The 23,007-nt window shown below is 40.9% G+C and overlaps 1 protein-coding gene and 1 long non-coding RNA gene across 2 annotated transcripts in view; one reads left to right on the top strand and one right to left on the bottom strand.

Annotated features, from left to right (window-relative positions):
- The window catches only part of MTNR1A (melatonin receptor 1A), a 65,503-nt gene that overhangs the window by 32,067 nt on the left and 10,429 nt on the right, over positions 1 to 23,007 (top strand). The gene's annotated exons all lie outside the window — the stretch shown is intronic.
- The window catches only part of LOC309540974, a 72,503-nt gene continuing 60,184 nt past the window's right edge, over positions 10,689 to 23,007 (bottom strand). The window contains exons 2-3 of the long non-coding RNA XR_014223594.1: positions 12,433 to 12,593; positions 10,689 to 10,733 (exon numbers count right to left, since the gene is read on the bottom strand). This is a non-coding gene — a long non-coding RNA (uncharacterized lncRNA). The remainder of the gene's footprint in view (positions 10,734 to 12,432; positions 12,594 to 23,007) is intronic.

Raw genomic sequence — 23,007 nt, 5'->3', positions numbered from 1 at the left:
GAAGGAGGTGGTCTTTTGGGTATTTGGGGCCCACGTCATTTAGGGATATAAAGACAAACATGACCAGCTTGATCTTCCCCTGGTGCCCATAAAGCCTCTGAGGCCACCCATTTGCTGCACCGTTGGTCATGAAATGGTTGGGGCAGTTCCTTTTTCTTCCTTGAAAAACATAGTGCCGAAGGAGGAAGTCCACTTCTTTCAGCTTTACATGTTTATCCAATGTCCTTTTAAAATGTGTTGGGGAGGGGGAGATTATTGGGATATTCTTGGTTTTGTTTTTATTATGTATTTTGTGGTTTTATGTTGTGGTTTTATGTTGTGAACCACCCTGAGACCTGTGAGTGTGGGGCAGTATACAAATTTAATAAATATGTTTTTATCAAGGCTCAGACTGATTCTACAGTATCAGACTTTTTATGTAGATCCCTTTGAAAAGCTAAGTGTCTGTGTGATCATATGCGTTTTGTGTTTGTGGGTGGGGAAAAATAATCCAGGGGAGTGTGGAATGAAGTTACCAGAATAAATGGCACCCACAGCATTTATTCAAAAATTGAAATGTTCCCATGGGTCAAAACCACTAGCCTGTGGTTGCCATGAGCCAGTTTGATCAGAAATGGGCATAATCATATCAATGTCACACGTGCAAGAAACTGGATTACATTTTACATGAAAAGAAAGCTGAACTTTGCGATAGTCTACTATTTCAGGCTTGTATTTACAAATCTGTAGGTCTTAGCTATACTGTGCTTCACTTATGGTTGGGAGATGGCAGAGCCGCATAGCAGGAGGTTTTCGGAAAAGTGTTTATCGTTATTGAAGCAAACCTTCCCCAAATAGACATGTGATATTTAATTAACACATGCACACTTTAATTATGGATTTTTCTACTGAACACATTCTCAATATATGCAGTCCTGCTGGTATATTTATCTTCAGACAGGATTTTGAAGGGATCCCCACCAAGCGCCTCAATCTGTTCTTCCTCTTTGGTGCTTTTTTCTTTTTCCTTAAAAAAAAAAAGAATCTATATGATTGAAATTAACAACAGACTGCCAAAACTCTCCTTGAGTCTTTTCAGTTTTTCTCCATTTAAATGATAGATTTGTCTCATTTAACTGTGTAATAATGGGTATTCAAGAAATAATGGTGCAGTGCGCTGGAGGTGAGCTCTTCTGTTGAATGTTTCGTCATACTCTCTCTTCAGATCTGGCTTTAGATTGGGGTTTGTGTGTTTAGAAGTGTCTTGCCCCTATTTATTGGTGAGGATTCTCCAATAATAATAATAATAATAATAATAATAATAATAATAATAATAATAATAATTTATTATTTGTAACCCGCCCATCTGGCTGGGTTTCCCCAGCCACTCTGGGCGGCTTCCACAAAGACCAAAAATACACTAAGATGTCACACATTAAAAACTTCCCTGAACAGGGCTGCCTTAAGATGTCTTCTGAATGTCAAGTAGTTGTTTATCTCTTTGACATCTGATCTCCCTTTGTAAAGGGAGAGACCCATGTGGGTGGATTTAATTGGGCAGTATTGCTGCTGACCTTTGGTTTTAAAAAATATTGACTTCCTGGGTTGGGCTTGAGCCAGAGTCTAGGCAAGCTATCAAATGTAGTCAAGTCAATGAAGGGATGGATATGGCAAGTCATGAAACCTACTGGCCACAGCTCCATCATAGAGCACACATTTTTCAGGCAAAACATCCTAGGTTTAATCTCCAGCATCTCCAGGTAGGACTGGGGAAGACCCAAAGAAGCTTCCATCAGTCAGTTCAGATCAGCCCTGCTCAACCATTTGCCTTTTAGATGTTGATGGCGTACATTTCTCATCGTCCCTGACCATTAGCAATGCTGGCAGGGCTGATGGGAATCACAGAATAATAGAATTTTAGAGTTGGAAGGGACTGAAGTGCCATCTAGTCCAACCCCAGCAATGCAGAAATTTCAGCTAAAGCATCCATGACAGGTGACTATTCAACCTCTACTTAAAAAACCCCAATGAAGGATACCACACACCTCCTGAGGGAGTCTGTTTCACTGCTAAACAACTCTTAATACCAGAAAGTTCTTCCTAATGTTTCGTGGGAATGTCCTTTCATGTAACTAAAATCCATTGGTTCAAGTCCTACTCTTTGGAGCAGGAGAAAACAAGCTCGCTTCATATTCCATGTGACAGCCCTTTAGATATTCCAAGTTGACTATCCTATCTCCTCTCAATCTCCTCTTTTCCAGTCTAAACATACCCAGCTCCCTCAACTGTTTCTCATACGGTTTGGTTTCCAGACCCTTGAACATCTCAGTTGTCCTCCTGCACACTTTCTAGCTTGTCAATATCCTTTTTAAATTGTGACGACCAGAACTAGACACAGTACTCCAAGTGTGGTCTTACTGAGGCAGAATGGAGTGGGACTATTACTTCCCTTGATCTGGACACTATACTTCTGTTGATGCAGCCTAGAATAGCATTAGCTTTTTTCTTTTTTTTGCTGTTGTATCACATTGTTGTAGTCTAAATCATTTGGAGGGCGGAACACTAAGGGAGTCTGGTATAGTTACACCATTGTTCCGATATGATATACAGTGGTACCTTGGGTTACAAACTTAATTCGTTCTGGAGGTCCATTCTTAACCCGAAACCATTCTTAACCTGAGGCACGTTTTTACTAATGGGGCCTCCTGCTGCCGCTGTGCTGCTGGCACGCAATTTCCATTCTCATCCTGGGGCAATGTACTGAGGTACTACTTCCAGGTTAGTGGAGTTTGTAACCTGAAGTGTTTGTAAGCTGAAGCGTTTGTAACCCAAGGTACCACTGTAAAGGGACTCACCTGTGTCCAGAATGTGGATTTTACTGGGTTTCGGGAAACTGTAGCAGGGTGTGTGGTTTGCCAACCTAGTAGGCAGTCTACAAGCAACTGTAGGTACCTGGCTAAAGACAGAAGGGTTAGGGAGATCCTGGCTCTGTAAGCAGAGCACACTCTGAATATGATGGTTAGTGTTTATCTTCTTATTTTATCTTCTGATTGAGTTCCATAAGCCCAGCAACTGAGGCCTTGTCCTGTACTTGCAGTTCTCTGAACTGGTATGCCCATGTAGAAGCACATTTCTTTACATTGCAAAAAATAAAATAAAAAAATAAAAACCACTTGATACAGCTTCTGTTTTACAGTCACTGGACAGCTGAGGCCATTATTTTTGCACCATTCAACCTGTCAGATTTCATTAGCTTACTGTCTACAGAGAACTCCCTCTACAACCAATTGCTTGTTAATTCATCTACAGCAAACTCTAAGGGAGTTCCCTAAAAAGCAATTTTAGGCAAAGTATTTGATTTATACATCCTTTGGCAGCACTTAGCCAAAGTTCAGCAAGCGTCAGATGTTTGCACTTGCTCACAAGAGCTTTGTGAGATTATTTTCAAAATCTTAAACTGGGGTGTGGGGGAATCTGTTTATGGTCATTTGAAGTGGAGGATACCATGTTAGAATATGTGCTTGCTTATGATATTCTGCAAGATACTCCACAGAAGTCCTCTTTGTCCTCCTAGAGTACTCATCTTCTGAAAATTGTTATTGATGTAATGCGACACAGTTAACTTTTTGTTTGAAAATTGTGTGTCAGACCCAGAAGTGATTCATACAGAGTGTATTATTTTGGATTGTCACATAGAATCCAAATACATTTATATTAAATAGGGCATTGTTTGGCTTTTTTTTTTTAAAGCTTCATTTTTCATTATATCCCTCCCAGCTGTCTTCTACATGGTATACTGAAAATAATGATAACAGATAGCAATTTGATTCTGTAATGGAAAGTTGAATACCAGAAATTGATTGTGGCACATAATCCATTAGTTTCATATTGCTCCTCAGAGTTCTGACTAGTTCCCAGGTTCTTGTTGTTTTTAAATTGAAATCCCACCAATCAGCTGCTGGGCAGGGAAACAGAAGTGGGGAGTGAATGATGTCCAGCGCTTCTGCAATCCCTACCAAGCAGCTGATTGTAGTTTGTTTCTTTTAAAGTGATAGATGACGAGGAGGTTTCTTGGACTTGGCTGAACTCTGTGCACACAGCATCCAGGATGTGATGAGCCCTCATCCTGCTAGGGATATATGTGTGGACACAAATTTGTAGAGAATGTACAAATGCTAAGATATATGTATGGATGTAAATTTAGATATAACAACTATAATTTAAATAGAAATAATACAATACAATAATACCTCTCACCCTAGCAAAGAAGACTGTAACCAGCTGATCTGTGTACTGTATCTGCTTAGTCTGCTGTCCACCTGCTGGCTATTGAAGGGCCAGTTGAAAGCCCCTGCTGTTTTTTCCTCTGATTTTTAAAACTGAATTTGGATTGGACAACTCTTCAAACAGAGCATGTTTCCAGGCAGATGACTCTAATAAAGTTGAATACACAATCTCCCCAAGCTAAATAGGCTTGCAACCTAATTCTGCCACTGAAATAAATAGCATTCCGGTTTGTGTGAATTGTGCATTTATATTTTGCTTTTTAATAGTTTAATAAGTGCTTAAAGGTAAATGTAAAGGGACCCCTGGCCATTAGGTTCAGTTGTGGCCAACTCTGGGGTTGCGGCGCTCATCTCGCTTTATTGGCCGAGGGAGCCAGCATACAGCTTCCGGGTCATGTGGCCAGCATGACAAAGCCGCTTCTGGCGAACCACAACAGCGCACAGAAATGCTTACTTGAGACTAAATACTTATCAATATCTTTGTATTTTCAATAGAAACGTTACAAAAGGGTATGTGCATCTGTCTTCTGTAAAACGAAATGAAATACTCAGAATTAAACTTTTCCAAGAACATTAATATTAGCAGGAATATAACTGGAACAGTTCTAAATAATAATTTTAGGACAATTATCTCTCACTGATGTTCCCAGATTCCTGTTGAAAAAAATGCAAGTCTTCACTGGCAGAAAGGGTGAACTAAAAAGATAGTTCATTATATAGTACTTATTTAGACACATCACATGTTTGATATTGTTCATTGATCTACGACTGTAGGGATCATTGAAAGAATTAAAACTCTGGAAATAATTTGTAGATGCTTGAGAAAATTCGACAATAACTATTATAGGATTGTCATATATTAGGCTCTGATCCAGTAAATGTTTCCTACATTTTGCTTTTCTTGTTGTTTGATGGGTTTTGAAGATTAATGAGTGAGATATGACGGAACTGAATTCCCAGTATTATAATGATCAACACAACACTTTAGCTCTCAAACAGTTTTGGAGTAGCAGGTGAGGGCCAACAAGAATAGCATGGATCTGAAGTTGTTCAAAAGCATCCAGCTAATTATTGTTTGTATTCTTCGAGTGCTGGTATATTAATGGTTTACTTTCCACATGAGTGGATGTTGTTGCCTCAGTCACCTCAGAACATTAGAGGCTTATCTGAACTTTGCAATGATGTGTTGTTTAATGAGGTATTTCCATGTATATTATGTCCTCAACTGAACATCCAAGGGGGGAAAGGATCAAAACATACACAAACATTCACTTACAAAAAGCCTGGAGGGAATACACACTTTATTAATCTTAGCAATATAGTGTGTGAGGAAAAAATGACATAGACTCTCTGAAACAGCAAAAAGGTAATCTGACCCATTTGTCAGGCTGCAATAGCAAACAGATGTTTAGGTTCATATAGACTTTTTGGAATCCCCACGCTCTCCATAACCATCCGGGGTCCTTTACCCATAGCACCTCCACCCTCCTCATAGCAGCTGTTTTCCGACCGGTACCCCCAGCAGTCTCTCAAAATCTGAAATATGCTCACTGATCCAAAAGGTTTGGCGACCCCTGCTTTAAGCCACAATAGATATTTTTAAAATCTTGGTTTCTTTGAGGCCAGTGGCTGCACATTTGGGGCCCTCAGGAAGAAGATAGTTGGGGCTTAGCTTGTAGTTAAATCTGCCTTCTGACCTTTTCACAAAATTTCAGTCTTTAGAAAATCATTAAAATAATTGCTTAGAAATGCATTCAAGCAGCTGTAATTTACAGTATCAGTCACTAGAGGGGAAAATGGTCCACAGTTTTGGAATGAAGAACAATGCTAATACAGTGCTTTCCACCTTCCCCACTATTTCTGTGAATAGCAAACTAGGTATTTTAAATAGGACTTGCAAATGTTTTGAGACAAGGATGTCAAGCGATTGTTTAAATGCTTCATAATGTCGTAATAATGATGCAAACCTCTGACCGCTGAATATGAAGCCATGTTGGTGCAGTGTGTAGTTAAGCAGTGGGAAGTGGGCTGTGGGGTTCATGTAGTCCCTCCCTGCTCCAGTACAAATCCCCCACTTCTCTTATTGGCTTTACCATAGTATTATGACTCCCCCAGTGCTGGCCATGGTTAACATTAAGCAGATACACTCTTAAGTATGGTTTGCCAGCTTGCTTCAAACTCTAGTTTCAAACGTTTTTAAAAAACAGCAACAACATGGGAAAAATGGTGAACTTTATTATTGCTCACACCAGTGCAGACATGAAACCATAGCAAAAGCCAACAAAGGAAAGGAGAGAGGAATGCATACCAGAGAGAGGAGGAGCAGGCAGTGAGGCCATTCATGAATGCAAAATGAACTGTCATTTCAGCCTCTTTGTATATGCTGTGAATGAGCGCTCCTCAATTTCTGCCTCAAAGCTTGCATAGCCTAAGTTTGAACAAATGGAATTTGGTTCAGTGTGGTGTGAAATGGAACAGTATCAAAAGGACATCACCCTCCAAAACCTCCCAACGTTCCAGTTTTGTGTGTCCAATGCATTTCAGTCTTTTGACTTCTGTGTGGGTAAGATCATATTCCATTATCTTGGCCTAGCAGCTTCCAGAGGACATGTTCTTTCAAAAACTAAATGTTGATGAAAGACAACAGGAGTAGCTGGGCACAAGATATGGGCTGACTCCTACTCGGTGCTATCAGATGGGTTTTCCCATACCCACCAACTGTCCTGGAAAAAACGGGACATCCCATTTTTTTCTCACGAGAGGATGGTGGCAAAAATGGCCGCTGTGATCTCACACAATTTTGGGCCTTACTCTTGCCCCCAAGAAAATGCTTTTGGGGGGCAGCGATCCCATGTGGGTCATGTGACCTGTGTGGGTGTGTGGTCCTGGAAGATGGCATCCCAGTTTGTGGACACTTTGTATTGGATGGTATGGTTTGCTCTATTCCATGGCTGATTTGCCCCCATATAAAGCAATGAATCATTCAGGTCCATGTACGTGGTTTAAAAAGATGGTGAACTGTTGTTGTTTAGTCATTTAGTCGTATCCAACTCTTCGTGACCCCATGGACCAGAGCACGCCAGAGCACGCCAGATGGTGAACTAGAAGGCATTAAAATGCTATTCATCAAGGTTGTTTTCTCAATAGATAGGAAAGATTTCTTTTTACAGCAAATTCCATTATCGTGGTTGGAATGATTCCCTTTACTGGTCCTTCCTTTTTTTGTTTTATCTCACTTTTTGAGGTGTCTTGTGCCAATAGGATCACTGTCCAGTGCTAGATATCACCCTTCTGTGGCCAATAATGTTGGCATTGTCAGCCGTTAGTTACTGACGTATTTTTTGCTTCTTTGCAAAAGGGCCACTTTTTAATGAAAAATCTTAGCTATCTTTATGGTATAATGCTACAGCAATGCGTGGTACAGTTTCTGTATTGTTGCTGGTTGTGGTGTGCACTTAGTTTATTGTTAAGCATAGAAATAGTGGTGTTCAAAAATGGGTTCATCCCACTCAAAGACTTCCTGTAGCAGTTAGTGGTTTTTGTTCAGTGCACACATTAGGAGATTTTCATAAGGAGCTCTATTCTATTCCAGCAAATTATGTCCATGTAATCTGTAAGAAACTGGGAACATACATTTCGTTAATCTAGTAATAAAGATTAAGGGCAATTTAAAATGGATTAACCCGCATCCCACAAAATTGAACTCTTCAGTATGCGGTGTTGAGCTAGCAGTTTTATAGCATTCAAAGTAATCCTCAATCAGCAAAAATGTCATTAAAAGAACTAGAGAATCTGCTTTTATAGAAAAAAATGAATATAACATTATTTGCAAAAATATGCACTTTAATTCTAAATTTCCTTAATTCACAAATTAATACTCCACCTCTCCCCTCTTTTTAGGTGATATGAGCTGCTAGATCTTGAACAGAAATCTTCAATTAATTGCCCAGACCAAAATAGACTGTGACCTTAGTGAAAGCTATGGGTTCTTTTACAACATACACACCAATTCAGGGCACAGTGATAATTGAAAACACCATTGGGGATCCCCAGTATCCATGGCTGACATTCTCACCTACTCATCCATGGCAGAGATTCTCAACTACAGCTTGAGAACATGGAGGGAGAGCAAAGCCTTTACAGGCAGTTCCCCATTCAGTGTGATTGTGTATGAATGGGGAGCATGGTTTGTAGGTGCAAATGCTGGTGTAGAAAGGAAGTAAGGAAAAAGCTTTGGTGTAGGTCATTGGGAGCCACTGTGGTACCCTATGTGATATCCATCATCCTCTACCATTAGCCATGATGGCTGGGACTGAAATGTGTTGTACTGCAAAACATCTGAAGAGCACCATGTTGACGATCCCTGACCAAAGCTCGCTCCTTCCTTCCTTCCTTCCTTCCTTCCTTCCTTCCTTCCTACTCTAGCATTTAGACCTGCAAACTATTGGTATGACTTTCATTACAGCATGTTAAAAAGCAGAGACATCACTTTGCCAACAAAGGTCCGTATAGTTAAAGCTATGGTTTTCCCAGTAGTGATGTATGGAAGTGAGAGCTGGACCATAAAGAAGGCTGATAGCCGAAAAATTGATGCTTTTGAGTTATGGTGCTGGAGGAAACTCTTGAGAGTCCCATGGACTGCAAGAAGATCAAACCTATCCATTCTGAAGGAAATCAGCCCTGAGTGCTCACTGGAAGGACAGATCCTGAAACTGAGGCTCCAATACTTTGGCCACCTCATGAGAAGAGAAGACTCCCTGGAAAAGACCCTGATGTTGGGAAAGATTGAGGGCACAAGAAGAAGGGGACGACAGAGGACGAGATGGTTGGATAGTGTTCTTGAAGCTACCAGCATGAGTTTGACCAAACTGCGGGAGGCAGTGGAAGACAGGATTGATGGCGTGCTCTGGTCCATGGGGTCACGAAGAGTCAGACACGACTAAATGAGTAAAAAACAAAAGGAAAGTGCAGTGCAAACCTACCTATCGGTATGTTTATTCAGAAGTAAGTCTTGTTGGGTTCAATGGGATTTACTTCCAGGTCAGTGTGCATAGAAGTTTAGTCTCAATAATCACCAATATATCCTAGATTCAGGTAGGTGTTGGTCTGACACAGTCGAAATATATATATAAATAAAAAAATTGTTCAGTAGCACCTTAGAGATCAACTAAGTTTGTTCTTGGTATAAGCTTTTGTGTGCATGCACACTTCTTCAAATACCAATATAGCCTGTGAACCTGGGAGTATGACAGGTGTGCCGAGTTGGGCCCAACAGTGGCAGGGGGGGGGCTGTTGCATGTGCATGACATCACATGCACAATGCCCCACCCTCCATCAGGCCGCACCTGCCGGGACGTGCTGGTGCCTACCAGGATACTCTGGTGATCGCAGCGGGGGGTACAGAGGGTGAAAATCGCCCCCAAACCTTCCTCCTGGTGGGCTGGCACTCTGGTGATTGCAGCAGGGGGAGAAAATCACCCTCCGAGCCTCCCACCCAGCATGATGGCACTCACCCAGGGGGAAGGATGGCGGCCCCTCAATATTGGTGGGGGGGGGGCTTAGACCCCTGCCTCAAAATATTGAGAGGGCTGAGGCCACTTCTGCTCCCTATAGCTGGTACCGCTGGAATATGATCCATGGGACCCACTAAGAACCAATGTCTGGCTATGCTTATGTAGGATTGCACTGTGACGCAACTTCATGGGCCTTAGTTCTGAATACACGTCCATAGGATGATGCTATAAGGATGCAATCCTATGTACACTTAACCATGGGTAAGTCTTATTTGACTTAAATGGACCTGCTTCTGATGAAAGATTGGATTGTAGCTATCTGTAGTTCTAAATGTCCTCTAGTTTCTAAGATTTCAGCAAAGCCCTATTACGTGAAGGCCATTTATCTGAAAATATTATATGTTCCCCCCTGCTGCCGCCCTTTTTGGGAGTTCCACACACTGCCTATTGCACATTCTCACTAGTTTAATGTTTTTCATATCATTTTTGGATAACAACATTAGTTAATTAAGATGATCAATTATATAAGCAGCACCTACCAAAAATACATCAGAAACGTTATACTGTTCCAGCAGACACACACACACACACACACACACACAGAGAGAGAGAGAGAGAGAGAGAGAGAGAGAGAGAGCGCTGAGAAATAGCCTTTGTACAAAATTGCTGAGGCCACATCACAGATTGAAAACCCATTTTAACAGCACCCAGAAGTAGCTTCCAAATCCAATTAGCCCACTATGACCTAGCTAATCCAACACAGTTCTTAAAAAAGGAGTTGTGTACTTTTCATTATAACTTCTTATTTCTTCTATAATAATATATCACATTTCTGCAAGTCTGCCTGGTTTCTACTCCTGAACTGCTTTGCTGGTGTAGCTGGACGAAGGCAGATTACAGCAGGAGGTGGATGCAAAGCTGATAGACTGCGTTCAGGGAACCTGTATCTTTTTGCCTGCAGAAAGAGACCCCCATTAGATCCTTTGATGTTATGCTAAGAACTACCCAGAGGAATACCACAGCCCTCCCTTAATATAAGGAGCCAGTAGGACTTTGACCTAAGTAGCCATTATATTCACCCCAAATTCATCCCAGCCTTCAGATTTATTCTAAAGACAAGTATCAAAGTATCAAGCATCAAATCTCTAGTGTCTAACAGGCAAGGAAATAAATGGTCTAGAATGAATGTGGATATATGAAGGCAATAAAAAAAATATGTAGTTTCCTATCCATTCAGCTACTGTCTATCTTTGTATCTGCCAACATCTCAAGAACACTTGCAGTATGATATTCTGCTTCTCACTCAATCCAAAAATACCGCCTGAGCTTTTTGACAAACAGCCGACTGTCTGTGAGATTCTTTGTGCTTTTCAATTTCTGTAGCCTTTCAAGAGATGGTAGTTGCTTTCAGCTATGGAAGATTTTTTTAAAAAATAAATAAATCACAGTTTAATATGTTGTTTACCAATTAGTCTCAAATTCAGTCTGAAAACCGCAAGCATCTTTGATTTAAATCAGGAGTAGGGAACCTCTTTTAGCCTGGCAAATCTTCCAAGGTCACATTCTGATGATGGGTGGGGCCAGAGACAAGAGGCAAGGCAAAAACAGGTGGGATAATTTTTCCTATTCTAAGGTATTCTATGTAATTTTATGTATTTTACGTACATTTTATGTGTTTTATATGGACTGCTCCCTTAGTCTTAAGGAGAATTGTATGTAAAATATGTTAAATGCCCATAAAATACATAAAAACGTAAGGAAGTGTGGAAAGTGTTGGAATGATAAAAATGATCAGTTATGATTGGTGGATGGGTGGAATTTGCTAGAAATAGCCTTGTGGACTACTTGAAGGAATCTGGCAGGTCCATGAACTGGGCGTTCCCCAACACTGATTTAAATAACAACAAAAGCCTGTCTGGGATCATCTATTCCAGCTTGTATAGTCAAGGAGGAACAATAGGATGAATTTCTTAAAATCCTGTCAACTGTTATCTTGACCCTGGTGTTTCTTACCTTATTGCATCTACAATTTGCTTCTGGCTCTCTATTTACCACCTCCAGTTTTGACATACAGTGGTACCTCGGGATAAGAACTTATTTTGTTCTGGAGGTCCGTTCTTAACCTGAAACTGTTCTTAACCTGAAGCACAACTTTAGCTAATTGGGCCTCCCGCTGCCGCCACTGCGTGATTTCTGTTCTCATCCTGAAGCAAAGTTCTTAACCTTGTATATTATTAGAAAACTATCCTGTGGCATTAGTGTCAAAGCTCATAGAATGCCAACAAATTCCTTTGGTCATTGCATGTAGAGGCAGGACAGCTATTGAGCTCTATCCTGAACAGTTTCTAGCGCATTGATTCATATAATAATAGAGTTGGAAGAGTCCTTGGAGTCACCTGGTTCAGCCTCCTGCTCAGAGCAGGACTTACAGTGCCAGATACAACTACAGTAAATCTGGCAGATGATCATCTGACCACTGCTTAACTTCTGCAAAGGTGAGACCGCCATCTTCGGAGACAGTCTGTTCCACTATTGAACAGCTGATACATTCAAAGGATTATCTTGCTAGAGAGGAGGAATAAACATATCATACAAACCTTGTCCTATCAAAACTTGTTGCATAGCATGGTAACGCAATCCTGTGACTCTCCTACCTGATGTTGATTCTTCCTGTACTGAGTTTCTCCAAGGCTCACTAGCCATCATTGAGAGAATGTGTTGGTCCAGATGAACTGGGTACCAGTTGTCCACCTGAGCCCATCTTAATTATTTGTTTTGGTTCTTTTTCATTAGCACTTTTTGTTATAGCTTCTGCCTGTGGGGAATAAGACAGAGAAGAACATTTTGTCACTTCTGGGTTCTGTTTTATTTTCTCAGCAGAGAAAAGGTAGACCGGTCTATTACTCTCATTTCATTCATTGTGTTAGTGGGACATATTCCTTTCTATCCCACTAACACCAGGTTTACATCATTAAAGAGAATACTTGTAACCATTCAACTAATAGTTTTATAGCCAAGCCATCTTTCCTCCCCCCCCTTCCTTCCCCTTTTCGGTCATGAACACAAGCTATTAAAGGAGTAGGTTATTGCTTATTTGGAAGAAGGATCGTAGACGTAACCTTGAATGGCTTTGAAGCTCTGTGTTATATATCTATATATCTATATCTTTATACCGTGTCTTTTGCCAGTTGACTATAATTATTGCTAATAACAATAAAAAAATAAAAAAATAAAAAGAATGCAGCTGACAAGTGAGGGTGAATTAAAGTAGCCAACAACTTAACTGAAACAACATTCAAGTTCAACCCAGTAATTTTCTTTAATAAGACTTTAATACCACAATTGAGAAAATCCTCTCATGTACCTCTGCCCACCATACTTCAGATGACCATTGCAGAGTGGTGTGGAGAGTGATTTATGCCATGCTGAGCTTCTTGGGGAAAGCATGAGATATCAATGCCACACTTCAGATCATTACTATGGCAACTGGTAAGCCCTGATGTGGCTAAATCTAAGACAGCCTAAGATATTGTAAACTGCCCTGTGATCTTTGTATGAAGGGTGGTATAGAATTTAATACATAATTGTAATAATAATTGAACTCCAAAAAACACTTGGAAAAAGATAAGCGAAGCCACTTAGACTGCAATTTTAAATAGACTTACTTGGAACTGAAGCCCATTGAACTCTGGATAGTAAATCTGGATAGGTCTGGGTAACAATGGATAATTTGATTTAAGTTATATTGTTGCTTTCAAATAGCAGTTTACCAAGCTTTGGACTGACTAGAAGAACATCTCTATTTCTTCCAAATTTTGGCACCTGTTCCTTGACTTCATACCTGTGGAACATATCCATCAACCTAATTTAGGCACATTATTGCTTGTAGCAATTAAAAACTGCAGTTAGCCAAATTATGATATATACTTTTTCATGCCCCAGTCAGCATGACAGTGCTAGCTTTGATATGACTGTGTTCAAACTCCTTCCCTACTGTGCAGACTTTAATTTGTTCCTATGGCTAAGATGATTATGTTTTATTTGTATTGCTACAACTGGAAATGTGTTCCTGTAATTAGGTGGTTGATATATTCATCAGTTTCACTGGAAGTTAATTTATTCAAAGCAGTCTCATTTTTTATTGCCCAGATAATCTATGTACCATATATTCAAATCCATATGAAATGTAAAGACCTATTTCTTTTTGGGGAGCTTATGCACTAGAAAAATGAGCCAAAAGTGACTTTTCAGAAGTCAGTCACAGCCAGAGCCCCCCCACATCCCTACGCCACTTCCAATATTATTTTGGAGGTTTCCTCCAATCCCCTGGAGCATCTTTTTCTTCTTCTTTCAGTTAGTAGAGTATGAGACTCTTAATCTCATGAGTTGGAGCCCCATGTTGGGTGAGAGATTCCCTCACTATAGGCTGTTGGATCCTCCGTATTGAGGAAGTTTAGTTTTCATTTGAGACAAAAAATCCCACCTCTGCTTATGAATAGTGTATGCGGGACATTATTAACCCCCCATCCATCTGCAGCCCTGTGCCCTAAACATTGTCTCCAGGGAATCCAGAGAATCTAGACAGTCTCTAGAGAAGCTCTCTTTTATTTTATTTTTGCGGGGGGGGGGTGCGTTAAGGGCAGCAGGAGCAGAAAGTACTTCTGGTTCCACAACATAATGTTTTGGTACAAGGACAAGCTACTGAGAAAGCAAAGCAAAGAAATATTTAGTGTATGAGTGGCTCTGACTGCTTCTCAGTGATTTCCCATAGTTTATTGACACCACCTTTGTATTTATCTGAGGATTTGAGTGGTTTCTTTGTCAATGATACCACACGGAAGGTGAATTCAATAAGCATATAACAGGAGGTTAGCACAGCTGAAAAATGTTCAGGTCACTTGGTGAAACAGGCTCTTGTTGCCATGCATAGAGTGAGTGTTATTAAATGGATGAACCTGTTGAGCTATGCTTTAGAAGAAAGGTTATGCTGAAATCTCAATACAAAGCTATTTTCCATTCGGGAGGGGGTTGTTTATAAAGTGTGTCAGTACTGCTTTAAATTTTGAGAGCATGGCAGCTATTAGTCTCACTTCAAATGCATGTCTTGGCAGGTATGTAAATATTGTGTGTAATTTATTGCATGAAGAAATAAGTGCCTGGAAGAACAGTCTGCCTTGGCTTTTAACTCCTGGCTCAAATCTGTTTAGGATTTAAAAAAATATATTACAGATGTAAATTAAAACTTTATGAAGCAGTCAGAATCTGTTTAGGAGAAAGTTATTCATTGAATTAATGACTGCTGAAGTAACTGCATCTATTCCTAGCAGTAGTCACTGTATCTATTCCTAACAGTAGCAGTGGTTGGTTGTGGGAAGAACCTTTTCCAAAGCAATTCGGAGTTTCACACATTTCCCATGCAAATTCTACCCTCAGATGTGCAAATTATTTTCTCCAAATGTGACTTCAACATTTTAACTCACTGCTGCAGAATAGAATCTGATTGTTTTAAACTATTTGGTCATCAAAACAAACCAACCAGTACCAAACAGCATTTGCAATGATCATTAAAATTACATTCTCCCACACAACTGGTGGGATTTTTTTGGACCCAGTGCACTGCAGATGGATTCAGCCCTCCAGTGCACTTATGAAAGAGGAAACCAATTTGCTGATGCTTTGTAGCGAAAAAAAATTGCAGGTGGGATGGAGGATCCAAAAATAAATCAGTGGCCCCACATAAATAATAAGATGTCTCACAGACAGAATGCCAACTGGTTAAGCTTTCAACATAATAGTATTTACATACTAGGCAAGCTTGAGGTTCAATTTCTGCCTTCCACCCAGCTGTCACAAGACCCCTGCTTTCCCCAAAGCCAGTCCTAAACCATGCAAAGAACTTGCAGCTGTAAACCAGATATGTTACCGTAGGTCTTTCATCAACTGATTTTAGTTCTTGATGCAAAACCAGATGTGGTATTTCAGATGGCTGTGTGTGCACTTTTCACAGCTTAACTGCATCCCTCCCCCCAAAAAATGCGCACACACCACCACACCAAGAGGCTGGGTAACAACAGTGGATTATATTGTGGGGTTTTCATACACTACAGCATGATCAATGTCATGCATTATGGGTGCTGTAGTCCAGCATCTGGAGGCTACCACATTGGCTACTTGTAGCATAGACAATTCTGAACTGGTTGGAGCAAAAGTCCAACTCAGTGTAAAGTTGCACCCTATGTTCCTTTTGGGCTGAGTAGACATGTATAGGATTGCATTTGTCCAGCATACCAAAAAGGAAAGAAAGTAAATGATTTTTAATTACAGTACTAATCAGCCCTAAAAACAAGTTATTCTAGGTTGTATCAGCATCTCTGTATTCAGTTGTCCAAAAGCTCTTATATTCATGTGATTATTTCCCTCCTCTGCTGCATTTGCAACTACTTCAGAGTGAGATCTTTGTAGAACTGGGTCATCCACAGGGGTTTAACACATGAAAGACCCCACTGCTAGTTAGCTACTGTACTATAGCCACCACATGGGGATCTTTAGAGCACTTTTATCTGTGTTAGCTTGCAGACAGAAGGGAAAAGTATCTGTTTTCATCCACTGAGTGTCATGAATAGAATGGTTAGCTGCCTGGGAGCCACATGGTGTCTCAAAGCTTACTGTGTGGTCCTTATGTGGAGGAACGTGCCTCTGGCCTTTCGCCTCAGGATTAAGCCCTGTTTTTCTACCCCTTTACAGCAATGTGACTGCCAGTTGTCTGACTCTATCCTGCATAGATTCCAACTCCTAGGGGCCAAGGCAGTTCCAGCCTCCCCCAATGCATTTTTTGAGAGTTTTGGGCCCCCTCAGTTTTCAGAGGCTGTTCAGCTCTGCCCCTGGCTCCTTGCGGCATCATGCACATGACACTAGGACTTTGCACTATGTCACATTGTGCTTCCTCAATCCTCTGGAGAAGCTGGCGCCTCTGCTATCCTGAGTGGTTGTTACCCTGCGTTGGAATTCACATCTTCTGCAAGTTGGATCATTGTGGAAAATGAATTAATATAAATAGTTAGAAGCACACTAATGGTTTGTGGTATTATGAGACTGTACTTATAGCTGCTAGCTCAAGATTTGTATTATCTTCATAACAAACTGACCTAAAAGTATCAAACCAAATCTGAATTTTAAGCAAGTTTTAAGGAGTGAAGCACATGAAAATGAACTGATAAGTTCTCACTTTTGTTGGAATATCTAGAACAAATAACATTTATGGGTTGAAGTAGATGTTATAAGAAAAATGGCAATCGTGTCAAATTCTCCCATTCTTTCACTCTCTTTCCTGCATTATTTACTGCAACTTACCCTGCATTTTAACATTGTTGCAATGTGCTCTACTTTAGCCTTGTTCAGTTTTATACCTGTGAGCATCAAATGCAAGAAAGTGTCACCAAGAATATATGAGATTGGCAGACCAGCCGTGCCTTTCAGACAATCTGTGATTGGCATTAGCCTGAAGGGGACTATAGAAATATATGTAGGGCTCCCTCAACAGAGACAATCATACTGATTGATCAGGATTTATGTTGACATGTAGAGAGACCTACATATGCACATCTGTGCTCATGTAGGCCCCCTCAGATTGCTGCCAATCACACATTGACTGGGCCCAGGTATGGCATGTCCAGTCTACATTTCAGAATCTGGGAGGGTCACATGATCTGGATAGTCCTTTCACATGTCTGTAAACTATGGGTGTCACTTACATATAGGACATCTATATACAGACCACATGTATGACAGCATGCACAAGGAGTGCACTTGTATCTGTTTTGCCATTCATATGAGTGCTAGGAATCTGAGACATGCTACATACTTGTCTGAAGCAGACATGTGCATAAGTGTGACAGCGGACATGCACTTTGTCACAAATTTTTAAATGCAAGTAACATCCTTGAAGGAGATTGTAAAGTATGATACAATCTGTATTCTGCTTTTTCCCAGGGAATTCTCAGCTCTCATGGTCTGTTCCATCATTTTGTTTCGCATGGGATCGATGACCAGCTGTCCTGTGTGTTAGCACCACAGACATACCACTCCATTTGTTGGTATTAATCTTTCCTTTGATCTGAGCATCTTGTGTCAGTTTTCAGAATAGAAGCTGGACATGGCGATTCTGGTAAACGTAATAGCCAGAGAGATGCCATGTAAAAGCAACAATAACTAGCTTCTGATTTCCATGATATGCTTTGCCTATACACATTTGTAAAAGTCCCTCATATCCATAGAATCATAGAATCATAGAATCATAGAATCATAGAATCATAGAATCATAGAATCATAGAGTTGGAACATTTGTATTAACATTTGTATTAACATTTGTGTTAATACTCTGCATCTTCTATATTCATCAGAAGAACATAATGGCTTCTGTTGACCATTACTGTGTGGTAGCCAGTGGAGTTCTAGTCATCAAATGACTAGCCCACACAAGGAAGTTGACTTATTACACCTTTTCTCCTCCCATATTTTTCACACAGGAAGATATATCCTATGCTAGTAGACTACTCCCTGACTTCCTCCAAGGCCCAACAAAGGAACTAGACGGGGCAAGGGTGCCGACTTGCCCCACACATTGTGGGTGCACATCACATGATGCATCACGTTACGTGTCATGTGACACGTCCTGCCCCCACCTAGTGCAACATCGTCAGGGAGGCAAAGTGGGCCTTGCCGGGGTCCACGCTCTGCCTCCTCCTCCCCACGTGACATTGGCAGGGAGGAGGTAAAAATGGGGTGGGGGCTGAAGACCCCTCAGCCCCCACCACTTGGCACACCTTCACAGGGGCTGTTCACAGATGCCCATGCTGCCTGCCCCACTGGTTTCATCCCTGATATCCATGAGGATTCTATGTGGCTAGACAAACCTATGGAATGGGCATATCACTGATTTCTATAATTATTTATTAATCGTATTGGTAGCTGTACCATTTATTGCAGCTCTGCAACTATGCAGGGATGTTTTGCCACTTTAAAATGATAACAGTTCCAGCTTCGTTCCAACTGAACTAAAAGGGATATAGTTTTCTCTGTATTTTGAGTTTAAAAAGTTGGCGAGGAGAAAATAACCCAGAGCTACTGTCCATAAATACATTTCAAATAGCCCTCAAGAAGATGAATGATATACTGGAACAAAATGGTATCATTTTAATTCAGTTTGCTTCCAGACATTCTGTTTTAATGAGAGGATCAGAGTTCAGCCTGACTGCTTTGGTATTGAAAATGAACAGATTAAAAAGGGAATCAGGAAAATATACAAAATTGCAAGTTTTCTCATCCCCCTGCCAGAGCTAAGAAATTCACGATTTGATTATGTGTGAGAAGAAAAAGGAAGAATAAATGTTTTAACAGTGATATAAGCTTCACAACAGCCTGTGTTTCTATTCCTCTTGGTACTATTTTGTGATTATAGATGCAGCACACTGTACATTACTTTTACAGTAATAGCAGGACTATTAAAAACATGCATACAGGCAATAACTGCAGTAGGAGTCTGTCTTTGTGTCCTTTAATTCTGTCTTATAACCCTGAAGGGCATCGTTCCTTTTAAAGAAGCTTCTTGCACTGCGCCCCGTTTTCTGTTGCAAGGGTACAGTGCCAAATCAAAGCTGCCTATTCCTATTGCCAATGGAGCAATTGCAATTATGCTGATAAGGAGCAAAAGCCCAAGTGCAAGAACTGTCAAACATAATTTAGTGTAACCAGTATGTGGCTGGAAGCAAACCAGGGACAGAAAAGCAAAGTGTCTGACATTATTTTTTCTGTGCAGAAGACATTGGAAGAAGCACTAGCAACAAATGTCAGAGGGATAATACTGGGAAGGCAATGGAGAGCACAGAAAGCAACAGCCGAGGCATCAGCTACTTCTTGCAAACTTTGAAAATCTGTTTTACTCCATCAACTTTTTTGTTGCACCTACATCATCCCACTTGCCTAATCTCTGACAACATTTCCCAAAGAAATGACATTGCCTCTTTGACCTTTCACAATGTGTAACAGCTGCAGCACTTAAACCCTTGGTATGTGTGTGCACTTAATACTCCAAGTATTGTGCTGAGCTTAAAGAGACGAGATTCTTGCTCCTGGTTCACCTTTCCTTCATGATGGGATAACTGGTCAGCAGTGGCATAGCGTGGGTTCTCAGCGCCCGGGGCAAGGCAAGTAATTTGCGCCCCCTAACCCGTGGATTTTAGCACTCGAGTCTCTTCCGCGCCCCCCCCCAGATGTTGCGCCAGGTGCGGCAGGCCCCCTTCAACCCCCCACGCTACGCCACTGCTCCCACCACAAGTCTTCAGGACAGCCTTCCGAAGGCTGGCGCGGGGAGAAGGTCTCTCCGCCCCACCGCCAGCCTTCGGAGGAGGTCCGAGGACAGTGGGGTTCCTGCTTCCTTGAGGAGGGCCGGCCAAACGCGCCCCCCCAAATGTTGCGCCCGGTGCGGCCGGCACCCCTGGCACCCCCCACGCTACGCCACTGCTGGTCAGTAGCATCATCTTTTCCCATATTGGCAGACTGTGTAGTTCTGTAAAGAATCACAGTAACCTATGAATGACATATAGTGCCTCAAACATTCCCAACTGCTGGTGGTGGTGATGATGGTTGTTGTTGTTGTTGCTGCTGCTGCTGCTGCTGTGACATGCTTTGATATCCCAGAATAGCAATCTATGTCATATAGATCTTATCACATGCATAAATAAATCTTGAAAATTACACATGCAAACTTAAACACATATAATTCATATATGTGTTTCATTAGTAATGAAGTCTATATTTCATTTGTAATGAAGTCTGAGTTGGTTTTCTAGTATCAGAGAAACACAAAACAACTTACATAAAATTAATTGCATGCTTAAACACCTTAAACAAAACATATTCTAGTAACATATTCAATACAACTCCACCCTAAGTGCAAATAAGAGCAGCAATATTAACAATAAAGGAAAGCTCAGTAATCAAGGTCCATCCACCTCAGGAAACAAAAGGAGAGAGTTGGCAGATATTTCTCTAAAGCATAATATTCCAGCGAGTGTCAAGTATGCATAGTATTTGGCAGCTTTCAGAAAGCAGGAGTTCCATGTCCCATTTCCCACCACAGGGAAAACTGTCTGCTGGTGAGGTACAGTCAATAAAGTCACTTGAGTGTTGTTGGTCTATCTACCATTTGGATTAGATGTCAAAAGTAGGAAGAAAACAAAAAACCCTCTGAAGAAGAACCTTTGAGGTAAAACATGCTCAGGACTTATAACAGTCTCACTTTCTCATATATATGCACTACACTGTAATGTTGTTGAGGTCATCAGTGCTATTTATTGTATATTGATATTTTGGATTAGTATATATGTCTAGTTTCTTAAATTATTACTTATTACATCACATAATATTTTATAAACATTTTTGCCTTCTTTGTTCATGTGGTTTGGTTTGTGGTTAATTAAGATGTGTTTTTTTTTATTTTCTGGAAAAACAGAGTGCAAATTGTTTCTTGGTGCAATACTCCTCTCCACACCCACACACATACTTGCAATTTGGAAGATGACTGCAATTAGCCAGTTTGTTCTAACAAGCAATGCAAAAGAAAGTGGATTGTATGAGAGCCTCTGTCCCATTCAGTTAAATAATATTTTTGTCACTTCAGTATGCCTTAACAGCTGCTTATGCCTTAATGTTATATCGGAGCGAATCTCTGCCATGTATTGTTTAGCCTGTTTTTAAAAGGAAACCTGGCATATTGTTTCGAGAAGTTGAGATAGTGATACATGCAATGGTTTCATGTCCAGAGCGGAAAAAGCCAACAAATCACTATGGTATTCCCTCCTCAATATACACCTGGGCAGGGGGTAGCCTGTACCATGTGAAGTTTGTTATTTCTCTCACACACCACCATTAATTCTGATTCTTAAGAGCCAGTGTGGTGTAGTGGTTAAGAGCGGTGGACTCGTAATCTGGTGAACCAGGTTCGCGTCTCTGCTTCTCCACATGCAGCTGCTGGATGACCTTGGGCTAGTCACACTTCTCTGAAGTCTCTCAGCCTCACTCACCTCACAGAGTGTTTGTTGTGGGGGAGGAAGGGAAAGGAGAATGTTAGCCTCTTTGAAACTCCTTAAAGGGAGTGAAAGGCGGGGTATCAAATCCAAACTACTACTACTACTACTACTACTATTCTTCTTCTTCTTCTTCTTCTTCTTCTTCTTCTTCTTCTTCTTCTTCTTCTTCTTCTTTTTCCAGATGCTTATTTACATTCTGTTCCCACCCAAAATGTGAACGGTTTTATTTCTCATATTACAGCTCAAATATCTCTGATGCACAGTGTACGGTGATCTTCTCAGTGCTAACCTTAGCCAGGTCCATAGAGCAAACTCCCTAAAAGGACTCACTTACGTTGGATGATGCCTAATATCAAAGCAGCCAATTGGTTCATCTAGCTCAGCACTGTTGACAGTGACTTGCAGCAGTGTGCTGAGATTTCAGACCAGAGTCTTTTCCCAGCCCTACGTGGAGATATCAGGGGCTGAACCTGACATCTACCACCGAGCAGCATCCCTTCCTTCTTCACCCATATGAGCCTCCTTGTAAAGATCTTCAGCTGTGACCTTTAATGTTTCGCTTCCATCAGAGATGTGGTTGACAGTGACATAGGACAGCACTTTCTTGGCAGTAGCATCTAGGTTGTGGAACCTCCTTTCTTTGTGAACTCCATGCTGTGGGCCTTCTAATGCTCTTAAAAACCTTTGGTTTTGAATGATTTGTTGCTGCTCTGCCTTAGTGTTGTATTTGTTGTTGGAGGCTGTTTTCCTGATTCTTTGCTATATTTTACACCTATTTTGCTTTGTTCAGATTTTAGACTTCATCTGTTTTTATCTTGCGTTTCACTTTGAAGGTCTCCAGGTGGAGAATCAGCCTAAAATGTATATAAGCAAACAAATACCTGCAACATGAGTATTCGCCAGTGGCTTTTTCCTTAAATGTTTTCAGTCTAAGGTAGGCTTGTCACTTAAGTATGACAAAAAAAAAAAAGGAGGAGGACAATATGGAAGCTGAGGGCTAGCTCAGTCAGTAAAGCAAGAGACTTTTAATCTCAGGGTTGGGAGTTTGAGCCACATGTTGGGTGAAAGATTAGGTGATCCTTGTGGTCCCTTCCAAATCTACAATTCTATGAGTCTATGAAAATGTGTATCTAAATCATATTG

The sequence above is a fragment of the Podarcis vaucheri genome (genome assembly GCF_965113315.1).
Source record: "Podarcis vaucheri genome assembly, chromosome: 9".
Classification (NCBI taxonomy): Eukaryota; Metazoa; Chordata; class Lepidosauria; order Squamata; family Lacertidae; genus Podarcis; species Podarcis vaucheri.
The sequence above is the reverse complement of the archived record's forward strand: the minus strand, read 5'-3'. Positions and strand labels throughout refer to the sequence as shown.